The following is a 12,014-nucleotide window of genomic DNA, read 5'->3' on the forward strand; positions in this document are numbered from 1 at the left end:
AGTAGTTGGGGTATTGGTTGGGGTACTGAATGATTGGGGTAGTTGTTGATTTTTTTGGGGGGGGTATTTTTTTGTTTTTATTTGTTGTTTTATGGTATTTAGTGGTGTATGATGAGTATAGGTTAGGGTTTAGTTTATCCCCATGGCAATGGGGATTTGAAGATGGCCCCCAACCACGAGGCATTTATCAGAATGATTTGAGACAGCCCTGAAGAAAATGGATTGAGTGCTGGTGGACATGGCTCAGAAATGTGGATTCACAGACTGAACTCTGGGCTGCAGCAAAAAAAGAGTGACCAGCAAGCTGGTGGAGGAGATTCTCCCCTCTTCTCCACTGCATCCTGCACTGGGGATTAGGAAGGAAATCTTCCCTGTGAGGGTGGTGAGCTGGAGCATTGCCTGAGTGTGACAGGGAGCTGCCTCTGGTCATGGGGTAGATGTGGGTTTGTTAAAACATGAAGGATTCTGAATATTTGTACCCTTTTTGATTTAATCTCTTTAAAAAAAGGAACTCATTTCTGTGTCAAAATCATTGAAGGCTCCTTAGTAACAAATTTACAAGGCTTGTGTGTTACAGCACATTACTGCCCAACCCTCAAGGAAATAACCCAATTATTGGGTTCTTTTAGGACACCCCATTGACTTTGAGGGCACAAATGGAACTCCATTAGTGAAATGGATTCAGCTGGCTGTGGAGGGATGATATTTTCAAGAGGTGTTCTGATGAAAGGATTTGGGCTTGTTCCTTTGGAGATTTACAAACATTTATCCTGTGATCTTCTGTGATGTCTCACATTTCCCCCCTAATAAACACATAAAATGATCTGAGGCCAATACAAGGCCTCAGGTTTCCCAGAGCAGCTGTGGCTGCCCCTGGATCCCTGCAAGTGTCCAAGGCCAGGCTGGACAGGGCTTGGAGCAACCTGGGACAGTGGAAGGTGTTCCTGCCCATGGAAGGCTGCAATGAGATGAACTTCAAGGTGTCCTCCATCCCAAACTATTCCAGGATTCTGTGATCACAGCTGGTTTGAAATGGCAAAAAAAACAAACCCAAAAAACAAAACAAACCAAACCAAAAAAACAAAAAAACCACCTCAAACCCAGTCAGAGATATCTAAGCTATTGGCAGACAAGATATGTAAAAGAGGAAAACTGATCCTGTCATCATGGTGACGTACCCAAGTTAATCAGGCAGTTTATTAATTAATTAATTGCCAGGAGCTGCATGCTTCCCTCATGCTAGAAGCCTGATCTACTCATGACCTCCCAAATTATCTTTGGAGACATTTTTACACAGCCCTGCCCTTCTGAGGACAGACAAAACTTGGAGGGGTTTGGCAGCCAGGGAAGATCAGAGTCTCACTGCTCAGATCAAACAGGCTCACCCTCCATGAGCTGTTTCACTCACTGTGTGAAATACATCCTCTTCTGAGGAGGAAACCTGTGCTCCCTCAAGTCTGGGCCCTGTTTGGATTCCTTTCTCATGCTGCTGGTGTGAGGTTTCCCTGGCTCCTCTACTGCAATCAATCTTTTTTGTCTGCTGATGCAGCTCCTGATGAATAATTGCCTGGGGATATAAATAGTGAGCTGATTAGAGCCAGCATTGGAATGCTGGCAGTGCCTCCAGGATGGCTCAGCTTCCCTTCAGCTCCAGCCTGTGCCTTCCTCAAACTATCTTCTGTGCAAATCCAAAGGATTTGAAGTTTTCCTGCAGTGCTGGAACCCAGCCTGGCAGGATTCCCTGGCCAGCACACTCCTGGTGCTCCCAGATGTGCCACACCAAGAAACCAAGCCCTGAGCATTGTGACCATGTTGAACAGATCTGGAATGTTGGAATCTGAAATGCAGGGAACTCTCAGAACTTTGGGCCTGTAAGACAAAGCTTAGAATGAAACCCAGGATTTGATCTGAGACCTTGGAAAAAGCTTCCAAGCTGAGGTGCTAGAATGTGGATTTACAGTTTAAAGCAGTGAGTGACACGTTAAGCTAAGTAGAGGAAAGTGTAGAGTTTTAGAGTTTAAATACAGAAAAAATAAAAGTAGTCACAAGGGTAATGAGAAGTTTCAGAGTGCAGCACTGTGGGTTTGTGTGTCATAACATTGGCTAAGAAAGCTCACACTGTAGCATGGCTCCATAAGACTAAATATTTAAAGATTGGGTCAAAAGCATAAATACCCTTGTTGGCAGTGTTTTATTGGTCAATAAATCCTTAAAAAGTCTTGTAACTAAGGGTCTGGTGACTTTCTGGGCCATGTGGTGAAGAGAACATGGCCAGCTCACCCTTCCTGCCTATGTAGAAGACAAGAAAAAGAAATCATACTATCTAAAGCAACTCAGAAGTCCCATCTCGAATTCTGTCAAAAATCCTCACACTGGAAGTCACTCAGGTATATTAAAAATATTTTGCCACACTGAATTCATTAAAACCTATGCAGAGGACATGACTGAAGAGCTGCCTCAAGTTCTCCATAGCATATCTATGCAAATGTTATCACTGTTATGAGATAAATGTGAAAGGGGATCACGGGTACAGAGCATGTAATGGTTTTATGGCTTAGCCTCTGTAAATATTCTTCAGGTTGCCTCCATAAAGTGATTAGTAATAGAACACTGAGTAGGTAAAAAAAGGAATTTTTTTAATCCTTCTAATGAAAATTATGGATTTTTAAAGTGATCTGGCTTTATTTTCCCCATTTTTTAAACAGTGGATGAATGGAGAAGTCTTGATAAGCTTTGGAGATGAACAGATTATAAGGGGTTAAACATTTAGCATGGTTTCTAATTATTAATTATGTACCAAAATCAAAGTAGCATTGGATCTCAAACTGATAACCATTTTTTGCAAGAGCCCACAGGTCACTGCTCCTGTTTCCAACTCAAAACAGAATTCAGTCCAAGCAGATAACTTCAGCTCAGGTTGTTATTGTTTGTATAACCATTGCACTTAAAAGGTTTTACAGCTTGAACAAATAGCCCAAAATCGAACCAAACTGAAGGGAAAACAGAAGGGTCAGCCTCTGAAAGAGCTGAAGAACTGCACCAGCTTTGAATTCAGGGTCCTGCTTCTCAGGCTGTCCCTGAAACTCCCAATAGCACACAGTCTGGGAGCATGCCAGCATCAGGATTTCCATTCCTTCTGTGACTTTAATGCCTGGAGTGACCTGGTACCTGACCAAAGCCAGAGCACAGGACACCTCTGGGGACACCTCACCAGCCCTGACTGAGCTCTCCTGGATCAGAGCACTGCCCAGGGGAAACCAGCCAGGGCAAGTAGGTCCCACGTGTGTTTTCTGCTGACCTAATCACAGCTGGATACAACAAAACCCTGAATTCCAGTGAAATCTGCCCCCAGATATTTACACTCTGGGCTTCTACACCTGAACTTGTCGCCCTGAGCTCTGCTGCTGCTGAAGGACAGAAATAAGATACTTTTGAAGTGGGTTCACATGACCTCTTTCAGATGTTTTCATCAGGATTATCTCCATCTTTCCAAGCTGGACGTGATTTAACTCCCAACGATTGTTAAAGACCTGAGACAAATTAACACTGTAACATGGTGCTCCACAGCTCAAAACCACCACCACCACCATTTGAAAGAACACTTTTGACACAGCACCCACATCTTGCCCAGCCTCATCTTCCCACCCTGTAAAGCACAGATGTGCTGCAGATCTTGCAGATCCCCGTTTGCCACTCTCACAGGGCTGCGAGGGAGAATCTCAAATAACATTTTCTTTTGCCTGTGTTTAAGCAAACAAATCCCACCCAGAAGCCCAACAAAGAGGTTGTGTAAAGGAGCAGTGCTCTTGTTTTATGTGGAGAAGGATTGATGGCTCCAGTAAAGTTGGAAGATTATCTGAAGATGCAAACTGGGGTGCACTCTGATAACACTTCACTATTTACTGGCTGGCTCTTGACAGAGAGTGTGTTTGCTTTTGGGGCCACTGCTGAAGAATCACAAGTAAATACTGGTTTTTATTGCAGGGCTCTTTTGCTGTCCAGGAATAGAGCAAGCTTTGAACAGCACGAAAGGCACAGGTGGCACATTGGGCAGCGCTGGTTTTTGTTATCTTCATCCCCCCAAAAGATCTCCACCATGATTAAGTTCCCTGGAAATCAATGTGGGTGGCACTGAGACTGTCTGGCAATGATACTCATCCTGCTTATTCTTAATGTCATGTTTGACTCTGGGTCCAAAGGCTTGCTCTAACACACAATCCTAATTATGTGCTCTGGAATAGTTTTGAGCCAGTTCAGGAAAGCCCTGACTAAGTCCCCAAAGAGGAAATAGTTTTAACAGACATTTGGCTTTCAGCACTAACTATAACTTCCTCAACTTAACAGGATTTGAGTAAACTGAAATTTAGATGCTATAACCTCCCCAGTTTCAATAGATTTGAGTAAAGCGAAATTTGGACACTATAGCCTCCCCAACTTAACAGGATTTGAGTAAACCAAAATCTGTAGTGATTTTTCCCTTGATTGTGGATAATTTCTTAAAGTGAAGCCTTAGCTGATTATAACTCCCCGTTCAGAGATTCCTTGTTATCTTGGCATTGTTTAAAATCATTATGAGTATTTTCTCACTTGTAAATAGACTGAAAGACTGAATTTCATCTTGGACTTTATTACAGGCTTATATTTGATAGTCATCCTTGATAGTCACAAAACCAGAAAGCCTTGGTTTAACCCGAGCATGGACAAATGGTAAAAGAAGAACATCTTTAGTTTTGCAAATTGAATCTGCACGTTTGATGCTTTGCCCTGTGGTCTCCCCCCTTTCTGCTGGAAAACTTTGATGAGAAGCGTGGAGCTTTGGTGCAGTGAGACTCCAGGGCCACATCATGGATCAGATATGCCTGGAACACACAAATAAACAAATGAAAATTGGTGAAGCTGCAGTTAAACAAGATGGGGATGACTCACTGCAGAGAGAGTCCAACCCACTCACCTCCCCAGACAGAGGGAGATGTGGCACAACTGCCTAAATTCCCCCTCAGAGAGCTATTCCCATTAAAGAGGGGACAGACTCTGCAAGTTTTCTAACCCAGCTGCTCTTAGCAATGTTTTACAGTGAAAACACTTCCATCCCCCCATTTCTCCAGTGAAAACACCTCCATCCCCCATTTCTCCAGTGAAAACACCTCCATCACCCCCATTTTCTGCTGGGAATGCTGCTGTGAATGCCTGAAGGTGACAGCACCTTAGTGGGGTCATGCTTTAAAAGTAATTGATAGTACTGCCCGTGGCATTCATATTTTCTGAAAAAATCCCTTCACCCAGGATTTTTCTCCTAAGAAGCTGAGAAACCTCAGAGAAAAGGAAAACAATTCTTATCTCATTTGTTTCTCCTGTGCTGTGCTCATGTGGAATGTGTTTGGAGATTGTTTACCCACAGGTGATTGTTCCATTGCATTCTGCTGGGAGTTGTTTTCACTCTTTGGCCAATCACGGCCAAGGTGTGTCAAGACTCTGGAAAGAGTCAGGGGTTTTCATTATTATCTTTTTAGCCTTCTGTAAGTATCCTTTCTGTATTGTTTAGTTGAGTATTCTTTAATATAATATAGTATCTAAAATAATAAAATAACCTTCTGAGAACATGGAGTCAGAGTCATCATTCCTTCCTGCCACGGGGCACCACCCAAATACAATAACAGCCTCCAAAAAACTGCCTGCCTGAGAGCAAAAATCCCCCAAGCACATTCCCTGATGTATGGTGCTGCCCTCATTGTTGGCACTGGGATAATTTTTGTCACTCTTGCACCAAGAATGACACAGGAACAGCGGGGAGGCACGACTGCAGAAAGAGCAAAAGAAGCTTTATTCAAGAGAACCGCGCGGTTTTTACAGAGCGATACCATATATTCTATTTGATTGGCTCGTTAACAAAAACACCTTCCTCACACCCTGTCTTTGAGAAGAACAGAAAGATGAAGTAGAAAAACACCACCTGCAGGTTGTTTATACTTAACAAGTTATCACATCCTTACAACTCCCTAAAAACTCTCACAAGCCGCTGTGAGAAACGCTTGGCCGATTCTCTCTCTCTCTGTCCCATGGCATCCACAATTTTCCCTTTGCCAGGTGCACACAGCCCAGCTCCCAGGCTCTCTCTGGCTGGAGATAAACCCAGAGCACAGATGCCACTCCCTCCCTGCGTGGAGCTGTGGAGCAGGAGTGGCTGCTCTTTGCCATCCCCAGCCAAAGGTCTTGTTTGCTGACCCAAAAGTGCGCGAGGGCAGCGGCACAAACGTGAAAAGCTGCCCTGTTCCGAGGGGATTGGGAGCCAGGGGAGAAGACGTTGTAAAAACACAGAGGGCTGAGTGTAAATAGAGAGATAAGGGAGAAGATTGATGTTACAAATGCCAAGGGTCATATTTTCTGTTAAAACAAATAAAGCTTCGCTGAGCCCCGGTGAACTTGGCTGGGGCTGTGCCAAGCCTTTGATAGGTGAGGAGCGAGTTCAAGGCAGCACCTCGGAGGTAAAATCCAGTCCCAAGCTCTTGTGCCCTTCAGAAAGGTCACTCACCTCTCTGTGAAATCCCTTTCAGAGGCACCAGGTAACACAGGAGGCACCAGCACAGAGCCTGCACGCCAGGAAAGCTCAATAAATTCAATTATCTTCCCTAAAAGCCTAATGCTTCACTTCCCTCAGTTATTGCCTTTGTTATGGCATCCCCTTGGATAATGTTTAGCTCTCCTTGGGAAGCATCTCTACATATGCCTGATATTTTTTTTCTAGATGACTACAGCAGCATCCACAGTTTAAAAATCTCTTTTTTTCCTTGAAAAATCCAGTGCCAAACTTCCCAGAGAGGCTCCCAACTCGCAGGTATCAGGGTAATGCCACACACTTCAGCTCATTCACTCATCCACCTCTGATACTGAAAAAGAGAAAGGGACTCTTTGGGATGTTTTGTCATTGCCATTTGCCCAGTCAGGAATTGAAGGGAAGCGTGGAAAATCAGTCGTTGTCAATCCTGTTAAATCTAACACGATTTAGTCTGGATTAGGAGAGGGTTTCCCTGCTTTGTACAGTCAGTCTGGCAGATTGTGGGCATGAAACTATCTTTTGCTTACAAAGAAAGAACTGTCAGGGAAAGGGAAAAAAAAGAAAACCACATCAAAATTATCTGGAAAATTACATTTATGTGCAACAAATTCTTCCCAGACAGCATTAATTCAGGAGAATGTGCTGTCACTTCTTGTTCCCCCCAAGAAACAGAGTTTTATTTTTCATGTGTGTTGAAAGGATTTAGAACATAACACTTCCCTCCATTAGTGGATGTAATGTTTTGCTGACATATAGTGAGGATGCCTAATTTGCTTGCACAAATCTATCCTGGAGGCAGCAGATCTGTAAGGAATGCATCAGGCAAGGGAATCAAATGAGCAGCACAAACCCTGGGATATTCATCAGTTCAAGCAAGAGAAATGAACTGCAGCAGCCAGAAAGGCTTGCTTTAAATCTGACTCATAACAAGGAGGGCTGGAGGAAGAACTCCCAGCCCTCTAATACCTGCTTGGATTCTTTCTCTCTGAGAGATTATGGCTGAGTGGAAAGGGAAAAGCAGGGCTGCTCTCATTTCTCAGTGCAAGGAGGATTTTGAGGAGCAGGTTTGAGCTGGAAACGAGGGATATCCCAGCTAAACAAACAGGAGGAAAATCAATAATCTTACAAGGAGTGTTCCCTGACTGCCAAAAGCACAACCAGGCAGAGGCAGAAATTGATTCTTTACAGCGACATTGGTTTGTTTGGGGTGTGAGAGAAACAAGCTCACAGGGGAGCCCTCAGACAGGCAGATCCCTTCCCTCTAACCACACACAGAGCCTCTGACTTAATCTTTATCCTGTGGAAACAACCAGATTCCAGATGATAGACAAACAGCCAGTTTCAGGCTTCGGGTGTTTTCTTACCAAGCTGCAAAAAAACCCCTCAGTTTGAGGAGAAGAGGGAGTTTGAGGGGAAGAGGTGGTTTTACTCCCTCCTCCCCCTTTCCATCACCATTTGAGCCCTAGCCTTGTGATTTTTGTGGTTTTTCCAGACTGATGCCTGCAGGAGCAATCTGGCACGGTCCAGGCACGGGGCAGGGCTGCCCAGCCCTGTGTGAGAGCAGCTGGCTTGGACAGAGCTGAACAGACCAAGGCTGCTGAGATGAAAGATCTCCTTCTCTGCAGGCAAGAGAGGAAAGGAGCCTGAGCTTGCTGCTCATTTCTGAGGAGGAGTGGAAAAGAAAAGAGAGAAGCTCACTCCTGTGACTGATGAATCCCAAAGAGTGTCCTGGTGGATGTCCAGTGCTTTGGATCTCAGCTGCCCCTTTCATTTGGCTTAGGAAAGAGAAAGTGGCAACTCGGCCCAGCAGGTGTAAAAAACAGGATCATGCTCCAGTGTGGCCAAAAATGCTTTGCTGAGCATTTTCTGTTATTCCACTTTTTTTCCCAGCATCTGGCTTTGCACAGATCAGAGCCACTGTCCCCAGGGCTCTTTGCACCCCCCAGGACTCCAGCAGCCCCAGAGCACAAACCTGCTGGGTGGATCAGGCAGATCCTCATGAACAGCATGGATTCAATGAACATGCTGGTTTCTGAAACGTGGGCTTTCCTCCTTCACCCTTCCTGAAATGAATGTGGCAGTTCAGCCTTCTCAAAACTGGTTTCAGTCAATCCAGTCTCAGAGGTTCTGGAGGTTTCTGTCCATGGTGAAGCCAAAGGTGGATAAGAGATAGGATCTGGGAGAACAACAGATTTACAGAATCTTGGAATTTTTAGCTTGGCAAAGACCTCTAAGACTGAGTCCAGCCATTAACCCAGTGTCAGGACACAAAACAACACAAGCACACACTGCTGCTCTCAAGGTGAAGAAAAGGGGAAGTTTATTTTCTGACTCCAACATTTATAGTTTTCCAAAAGTGGCAGTGGATTGGAGGGTGACAGTGCCACCTCTCCAATGGCACTAGACAAACCAACAGTCCATCAATTTTCTCCTCTTCTATAAAAGAATGCAAAACAATAAGTAATTTACAGAAAGTGTGTGAGAATGTTTGCTATAAGAATATAAACATCAGAAAGCTTAGAAAATCTTAAGAAATCAAAGCAACAACCCAGCACTACCAAGTCCACCAACAAACCATGTCCCTGAGTGCCACCAGCAAGTCCAAGCAGACACCTTGGAAAGAGCCCTGAATTTTTAATTCACTGTTTATTGCACTTGTCATTTTATAGCAAGCCTCAGGACATTTATCACAAAAATTAATGATATTCTAGAAATTCCTCTTTCCTGCTGCTGAGCTCTTAAAAACAGTTCATTATTTCAACAACAGAGATTCCCACCACCCAGTCAGAAGAGAGTGGGGCTCGTTCTGTGGACACCAGCAGCCAATCCTCTCCGTGCAGAGCAGCTCCGTGATGCATTTGGCCAGGCTGTGTAAAATGTTCCATTTCCTGCCTCCTCCACAAAAGCATCAGCTGTGTCACATCCTCTAATGACAAGGTGGAGGCTTTATCTCCCTCTCTGGAGCGTGTTTTAGCCCAAGCTTTTATTTAGCTTGTGCAATCTCTGGTGTCAATCACCCTGTTGGTTTCCCTGCTTCTTGTGCCTTCTTCTGCTGCCAAACCACTCTCAGTGAGTGTTAGGGGAGATAAAAATCTCTCAGTAGTGAGGGTAAAATGTTTCTGCTCGGTGGCCACGACCTGGGGCAGAACCTGCCTCTGCTGAGCCCTGTGATTTTAAGAAATGTGGTTGTGGCCATGCTGAGAACTGTGCTGAGCAGCTTTGTGCCCTCACAAGCTCTGAGCCCCCTGCTCTGTCCTCCCTGGCTCTGCAGAGCCCCAAGGAGAAAGGAGGGAGAGGTGCCCTGTTCCCCTGTGCCTCGGGCACGTGGTGTGCCCTGGAGCAGCTCTGCAATGTTCCCAGTGTAAACAGCTCTGCTTTCAGCATGCATGGCTTGCTACTCACCTGAATTCATTCCATCCCTGCCATCCCCAGCCTGGAGAAAGTTCTTGCTTGTTAGTTTGTTTGCACAGTTTTTTTTAAAACTTGGTTTGTTCTTCCTGAGCCAGAAGATCTTCTCTTTTTCTGCCCGAATGCAAGTAAGATTGTTACTATTTTTAATTATTTTAAGGAAAACGGTTTTATCCATGCATTTTGTGAGTGGATAGTCCCCTGTGGATTTGTAATAGTAATTGCAAAGCTCATTTTTTTCTGCTCCCAGTGGCTTTGATTGTGTGAAAATAAATGTTGAGTACTATGAAGCAATTAATCCTCAGTTCTCCTGGGAGTTGGGTAGGTAATTATTGCTATCTTTAGCTTACAGAGGGAGGTGAGCATCAGCAACTGGATAATTTGCCCTTGCCCCAGAGATCAAGGACAAGATTTTAGCCTTCTTGGATCAGGTAGATCCTTTTAATTGAAATATCCCACTCCTGCTCTTCAGATATTTCATCTTCTGCACTGACATTTCCACCTCTGCTGCCCTGACAGCTTTAGTCATCAAACAGGTGGAGACTTCCAGAACTTCATGGGAAAACTTCTGGGGAGAGAAAGAGAAGAAAGTCTGAGCTTTCAGCCCTGCTGGGTTGTGGTCAACTCACTTCAGGTTTTCCCTAAGGCCACTCTGGTGTTTCCACGCCACGCTGAAAAAAGGACTTTAAACCACAGGAAAGCACCAATTGTTTGTGCTTCATTTTGCAAATCATGAAGTCCTGTAGGTGGATGGAATGGTCCTGTTTGCAAAACAGCACAGCCAGTGTTTGCCTGCCCCTAATCCCCAATGCAAATAATGCACAGGAATTCGTTTTGCAGCTTGTTTATGGGATGTGATGCTATTACTGCATTCAAATAAAGTCACCCAGTGGAAAGCAGAACAGATGCACTGTGTTGGCTTTGGAGAGGAAGCTAAATGGGGAACAAGGGCACAGAACAGCAAATCCAGCCTGCAGCAAACTGCTGCATGAATCAGCCCTCAAATATTGTCCTTCCAGCCACCACTGCTGTTAGTCTTTGCATTTCTGATTGCCAGAGGCACAGAGGAAAAAAAAAAAAAAACAAACCATGGGCAGGAAACAACATGGCTGCTTTTATTTACCTCTGCACAATTTTAGTGTGCACCAAAATTTCTTGCATTTGTGTGACATTTCCCCAGGCAGGCCTCGGAGAGATAAGTCATTTTGTGAAGGATGCCACAGCAGAAATGTTAATTACCTTCCAGAGAGAGGGTTAATAATGGTGATGAAGAAAGGCAGGCCCAGAGAAGATGCACCAGCCCAGGACAGAGATCACTGAGGTAACTGTGCTGCTGATGGGAAGAGGAATTAGATCAAAGCTTTCTCAAATTGTTCACAGCTGAGATTGGAGGGTTGGGAAAATCACTTTCTAGGCTGCAATATCAACTTATTAAGCTGAGAGGCCATTCAACACCAAGCAGCTGCCACCTTCCAGGCTCTCCTCACAGCCCCAAAACCTAGGGAAAACTCTTGCAGGGAGGTGTTGGATGGAATCCCAGTGAGGTGGGCAGAGAAGAAAGGGAAGCTGAGCTGCAGCAGCTCAAAACTGAGCCATGCTTTGGGGGAAATACATCTTGGAATGGCAATACCTGAGTGATTCAGCTGGGAATTCTCCTGTTCCCACCCACCCAATGCAAGAATGAGGGTTCAAACCACGACCAGCACCAGGCCATGCCATAAACCTGACATTTTGGATTCTTCAGGCACCTGTTTCTGTTTTAAAGAGGATACACAGGGATAAGAAGAGGGAAAAAAAAAGATGCCAAAGGCATGGCACAGGCTCCAGAGAGTTTGGGGCTTCTCAGCCTGCACTGCCACAAAGCCTTTAGGCACGTGGAGAAGGGAATGTGATTTCACTGATACAGGCAGGGTAAGATCTGGGGGCATGGGATGAAACGAGCAGGAGGTGAGCTCAAATCAAACAAGCAGATTTCTCCCAATGCTGGGGAGTTCACTTGTAAAAAATGATCAGATTTTTTTAGAGAGTTATCTGAATTTGGAGAAGAATTGAT

Source organism: Haemorhous mexicanus, chromosome 1 (genome assembly GCF_027477595.1).
Source record: "Haemorhous mexicanus isolate bHaeMex1 chromosome 1, bHaeMex1.pri, whole genome shotgun sequence".
Lineage (NCBI taxonomy): Eukaryota > Metazoa > Chordata > Aves > Passeriformes > Fringillidae > Haemorhous > Haemorhous mexicanus.